This window comes from Nycticebus coucang, chromosome 16, assembly GCF_027406575.1.
Source record: "Nycticebus coucang isolate mNycCou1 chromosome 16, mNycCou1.pri, whole genome shotgun sequence".
NCBI lineage: Eukaryota > Metazoa > Chordata > Mammalia > Primates > Lorisidae > Nycticebus > Nycticebus coucang.
In genome coordinates, this window is record NC_069795.1 from 73655305 (window position 1) to 73661471 (window position 6167).

Below are 6167 nucleotides of genomic sequence, written 5' to 3' on the forward strand. Positions count from 1 at the left end.
TACTTTTTTTTTTTTGGTGCCGGAAATTGTTCCAAGCGCGTTGCACATAAGAACTCATTTTATTCTTACATTTATGCCACGAAGCAAAGGCTATTATTATCTCTATTTTACAGATGAGGGAACTGAACACAGAGAGGTCAAGCAACTTGCCCAAGATGTTCAGGATTTGAACCCAGATTCCCCCACTTTTTATTATTTTTTTAAGTAAGAAAAGATCTCACTCTGTCACCCAGTTAGAGTGCAGTGACATATTCGTAGCTCACTGTAACCTCAAACGCCTGGGCTCAAGCTGTCCTCCAACCTCAGCCTTTCCTTACGCTTAACTGCGTAAGGCAGAAGATTTATACAATCTGAAGAGAAACCAAAGTACAGGCTTAATCTTTATTAATGCTAAGAAACGGGGATGGAACTGGAGTGGAACACACCAAGAGATGTCTGGGGACAACAGGAAAAGACAAAATATTCCCCATGTAGAATATGGTCATTGTGCTTGGGCACTTTTACTAATATAATGGCATCAGGGCGGCGCCTGTGGCTCAGTGGGTAAGGCGCCGGCTCCATATACCGAGGGTGGCGGGTTCAAACCCCGCCCTGGCCAAACTGCAACAAAAAATAGCTGGGCATTGTGGCGGGCGCCTGTAGTTCCAGCTACTCAGGAGGCTGAGGCAAGAGAATCACCTAAGCCCACGAGCTGGAGGTTGCTGTGAGCTGTGACGCCACAGCATTCTACCGAAGGTGACAAAGTGAGACTCTTTCTCAAAAAAAAAAACACCCCAAAACCCACTAATATAATGGCATCAAAGTTTCAGAGTAACTCGGAAAGTAGATCTTATCTTGGTTTCAGAAATTAGGAACAGGCTGAAGACTGAATAACTTGCCTGTGGTCAAACAGCTGGCAGTAGGGCCAAATTTGACTCCAGGTCTTCTGATTTCAAGATTGTTCTTTTTTAGGCACCAAAGGAGTCAAGAAAAGCTTCACCTTTCTTTGCTGTACCCCTTGTCACTCCATACCCATTTTGAAGGTGCCCTTTGTATCATCTGATCCTTCAGTCTATTTATACAGTGGCGTGTATTAGGCTAAATCAATGAGTTAGCTCACCCAAAGCCTTCAAAGTTTTCTCTAGTTGTGAGATGAAAGCCATTGTCTCTCCTTAAAGCAATTTCAAGCATCAGTGAGCAAGTTGGGGAACTGCACTTTTGGTTTATGTATGCAGAGGGCTTTCTATAGCCTGCTGTCATCTATTTATAAAGGGCCCACCGTGCTGGCATTTGTTAAAATCCTGCAGATTCTTGTACACCTGCAGAATCCTGGATGATCTGGGGATGACCACTTGCCCACAGGCAAGATCTGGGGTGAAAGAAATTGAATCCCTGGCCATCTTCTGCCTCCCTGAGGCTTCTGTGGAGGGATCACCAGGTGTTGGTACCCACACTAGACCAACAGGGTGTGCCTTAGGATGGGAGGGTAGGCTGGAGGTTTGAAGGCTGCAGGAGTAGGTGCATCTTCCAGCATAACAAGAATGCTCTGGCCACTGGGGTCTGTTCTGTGTCTGCACATGGGAAGAAGATGTGCTTGTCTCTTCCTGATTTCGTGCAGAGTAAACAATACAGATAGGAATGAATAATAATGATTTTTGTGCAGATGAAGGGATTTTTCAGGCAAAGCAGTAGCGGCTGAAATTAAAGATGAAAAAATAGAATTTTAGTGTGGCAGGTGAAATGTAAGAGAGGAATTTCATAATACTGTCTGACTGAGGTGGTTTGATGTCTATCTCTAGAAAGCCTGGTTGTGAGGCAGAGGTAAGATCGTCCTTAATCTATCAGTCAATAAATATAATGGGATACAGTGAAGAGAATATTACTTTACAAGGAAATGCCAATAAAACTCAGGAAAGTTGGTTTCTCCTAAGGGAAAGGCAAGGAGTCGGTGAGGGAGGAGCACACAGATGTGACTGGTGGTGGTTTAGCTCTGGGGGTTTGGGGGTGGGGGACTCATGGGTATTCGTTATGTTGCAAAACTTGCATGGACTTTTAAATATCTGTTTTAAATATGACATAAAGATCTTTTCAAGTAAATTCATCAAATAGGTCATACTGTTCCCTTCTATTTTTTTTTTTTGTGCAATTGAAAACTGTCTGAATCCTTTCTCATTATCGTTTCGTTTCTCCTTTTCTACTAGATCATGTAGAATTTTACATTTTACATCTACTAAAACAAGTAACTTCTCCCACCATAATCCTCTCCAGCTCTGCCCCATTTCTCTGCTTCCCTTCATTGCAAAGTTCTTCAAAAGAGTTGCCTGTACCCTACCTCCTCTCTTCCCAATCTCTCTTGAATCAGGCTCTTATCCCCATCACTCCACTGAAACTATGCTTGTCAGTGTCCCCAATGACATATTGTTAAATCCAAGGTCATTTCTCAGCCTCAGCTCAACTGACGGTTTTCTTATCCTGGGAACATTTTCTTTCTGTGGCTTCCAGGACATCTCATTCTCTTGGTGTTTCTCCTTCTTCATTGACTGTTCCTAGTCAGCTTCTTTTGCTGGTTCTTTCACTTTGCCCTGATACCTTAACCTTGGAGGGCCCCAAGGTTTATCCTTGGACTTCTTCTCTATTTACATTCATCTTTAAAAATCTCATCCAGTATCATGTTTTGGATACAAAATTTTTGTCTCCAGCCCTAATTTTACCCTAAATACTAAATATTCAGCTGCCTACTTGATAGCACCACTGGCTGTCTAATAGGTTCTCAAACTTAGTACAGCCCAACCACACTTTTAGTATTCCTCTTCAGACCAGCTCCTTCAGTCTTCCCCATAGCAGCATATGGCAATTATCACATCTAATTGCTCAGGCTAAAAACCTTAGCATTATTCTGGGCTGCGTTTTCTCACATCTTGAAGATAGAGCCAATTGGATCAAATGCTATTGGCTCTATCTTCAAAAGACATGTGAAATCTGAGCACTTCTCTCCACCTGCTTCACCCTGTTTTGAGCAAATCTCATTTCTCACCTGAACCACTGCAATGGCTTCCTAACCCATCTCTCCAGTTCCACCTTTGCCCTTCTCTGGCATATTCTCAACACATCTGCCAGAGAAATCCTTTGAAAACCTAAGACTGATTATGTCATTTCTACGTTCAAAGCCTTCAGTAGCTATCAAGGGACTAAAGTCAAAGTCAAAGTGACAAACAGGCTTTTAAACTCTCTGGACCCATTATGTTCTCTTTTCTTCCTTTCCCACCTCCTTCCAGCCAAACTAGCTGGCTTACTATTCCTCAGAAAGGCCAGCCCTACTCCTGCCTCAGGATCTTCGCACATACATTCTGATTCCTGGAACATGATTTCCTCTGATCTCCTCCGTAGTTCAGTCTTCAGTAACTTTGAGTTTGTATCCAGATGTCACCTTCCAATGTATTTCTTCTCTGATCCTTTTATGTAAAGTTGAATCCTTCCAACTCCTCCCTTGTTTTGCTAGCACCACATACTATTTATATTTTTAAAACATGTTTTATTGTCTACATTCTCCCACTAGAGTAATGAGATTTTGTTTGTTTTATTCAGTGTTGTATTTCTGGGATCTAGAACAGGACTGTGCACATAATGGCATCTTAAATATTTGTTCACTGAATACATTTTTTCCATTTTGCTTTCTTTCCACCCTTCTTCCCTCTCTGCCTTCCAAGAGGCCCTTCTGAAAATGATGCTTCTGTGTTTATTCAGCTTTGTGAATTATGTATCTTAAAGGCTAACGTTGCATTTGGCCAAATAATGACTAGTCTGGCACCAGAGGGTAGGAATCCTCACTGGCCTTGATGCCGCTACCATCTCAGCCTTTTTAGAAATACCAAATGTGCCACCCTAGCTATGAGCTCAGAAAGCAAGCTCTCCCTGTCCTCTGTGGTTTATATTGTGGTTCGTTTTCCCCAGATCTTAAGTGTGCAATTTCATAGGAGGAAATGAGAGGGACCCAGTCCTAACTACTGCTTGGATCGTGGCTAAGCAGTGGTGATGGGTGCCCTGTAGTTGGGATATTGGCTCAGGTCTGGCATGGTTCTGGGATTTAGCTGTGGGATGTAGTTGTCAGGCTCAGTGAAGCCAATCCACCCTTTGTCAATGAACTCCCTTCACGTATATGGCCTTCTCATGGCAAATTACCAGAAACTTAGCATGGATTTAAAACAACACAGATTTGTGGTCTCAGTTTCCGGGAGGCGGGAGCCTGGAACTGGGTCCTCTGTTAAGGACCTCGCCAGCCTAAAATCCGAATGTCAGCTGGGGCTCAGAGTCCTCTTCCATGCTTGCTGATTGTTGGCAGAATTCAGCTCCTTGTTATGGGACTCGAGCTCCTGCATCCCTGCTAACTGTTGTCCTGGGATTGCTCTTAGCTCCTAAAAGCCACCCTCGGGCCCTGGTTACATGGCCCTCTCAAGCAGTTCACACATGGCTATTGGCTTTCTTCTAGGCCAGAAGAGGTGTCTGTTGTCCCTTCTTGTCTGTTTTGAAGGCTCCTTGGTTAGGTCAGACCTACCTAGGATAATCTCACTTCATCAACTTACTGATGAGAGAGCTTTTAAATCACATCTGAAGATTTCCTTTGCCACATAATATTAACCACAGGAGTGATATCCCATTATATTCATAGGTTCCACTCCACCTGAGGGGCTGGTATTTCACCAGTGCACACACCAAGGGGACTGATGTGAGCCATCCTAGAATTCTACCTACCACAATATGCCTCTTTGTGAGGGACAATGACAAGAAGGTCCATCATCTCTCTTTGGAGTTGAAACGACTGAGATGACAAGCACAGCTACGCTTTGTGGCTCTAGATCCCCACCTCTTCCCGAAACCTCTGTGTATAGCCTTTTCTTCAGAATCCTAGGCCAGCAACGCCTTCTCTAACCACTTACTTATGTAGAACAATTTATTCCACACAAGTAAAATGTCCACCTAATCAAAGTCTACCTCTTTAAGGATTTGGGCAATTTTTAAAAAAGGAGAACATTTAACGCTGGGCGTGGTGGTGAGGGATGTGGACAAGCCTCCTCCTTTCTTGACGCTGGTATTCTCTGGCTATTTTGATTCTCCTCAGGGCTGCCCAGCATGGCAGATTTGCATGCATTAAAAAAGGGTGGTGGCTTGGGGCAGACATAGCTCCTTGCGCATATGGCCTGGCAAGTGGGGCAGGAGCTGAACTTCAGCCCACTCCTGCCCCTCAGAATACTGCCTGGTTTTCCTGCCTCCGGAGCCTTCTATTTCTATTCCACATTATTCATCTTCTAAATATGCACAACTCTCCCCTCCTCCCCTCACCCCACCAAAAAAAAAAAAAAAAGACAGAGAGAGAAGGAAACCTCAGTCCTCAGCTTTCTCTACCTTCCCTTCATGAGAAAGGCCTATCCTCCTATGGATAGTTCTCCAGCTGCCTCTTGTGAATTTGTTTTAAAGGAAGCAGGACCTTTAGACAAGGGATAGACTTGAGGGGGGAGATTGGGATTAGAGGTATAGAGTTGAGTCATCTGCACAACTCTACTGTTAGGAAGGAAAGAAGGAAGGAAGGAAGGAAGGAAGGAAGGAAGGAAGGAAGGAAGGAAGGAAGGAAGGAAGGAAGGAAGGAAGGAAGGAAGGAAGGAAGGAAGGAAGGAAGGAAGGAAAGAAGGGAGGAAGGTTGGTTCAGAAAAGTGTATTCAGTAAAAATGTTACAGCCTGACTTAAGAAAATGCACTTTGCACATACTGCCTCCTTGCTGAAAAAAAAAAAAATTTCCCAGTTCCTATATGCATGTGCAACTTCTGACTAAGATTACTTCCTGCTTCTTTTTCTATACCAATAAATCTTTTTCTTCCCTCCTTTCTTCCTTCTTTCCTTCCAGAGTTGTGCAGATGACACAACTTCATGCCTCTAATCCCAATCTCTCCCCTCAACTCTATCCCTCATCTAAAGGTCCTCCTTCACAAAAGGCACTTCATCTCTCCCAAAGGCCAGCTCAGATATTCGTGGTGGTATCAGTGGAGACCCTCAACCACTCCTCCTGCCTCTCCTCACACGGCCTGTTCACCCCTCATTACAGGCTCCGTGCTTCCGTCTGCTGCTTGCCAGCTTCACTGCTCCACACAGATATAATCCCTCAGCAACCCATGTCTGCCCTGTGTTTCAACAGTTTT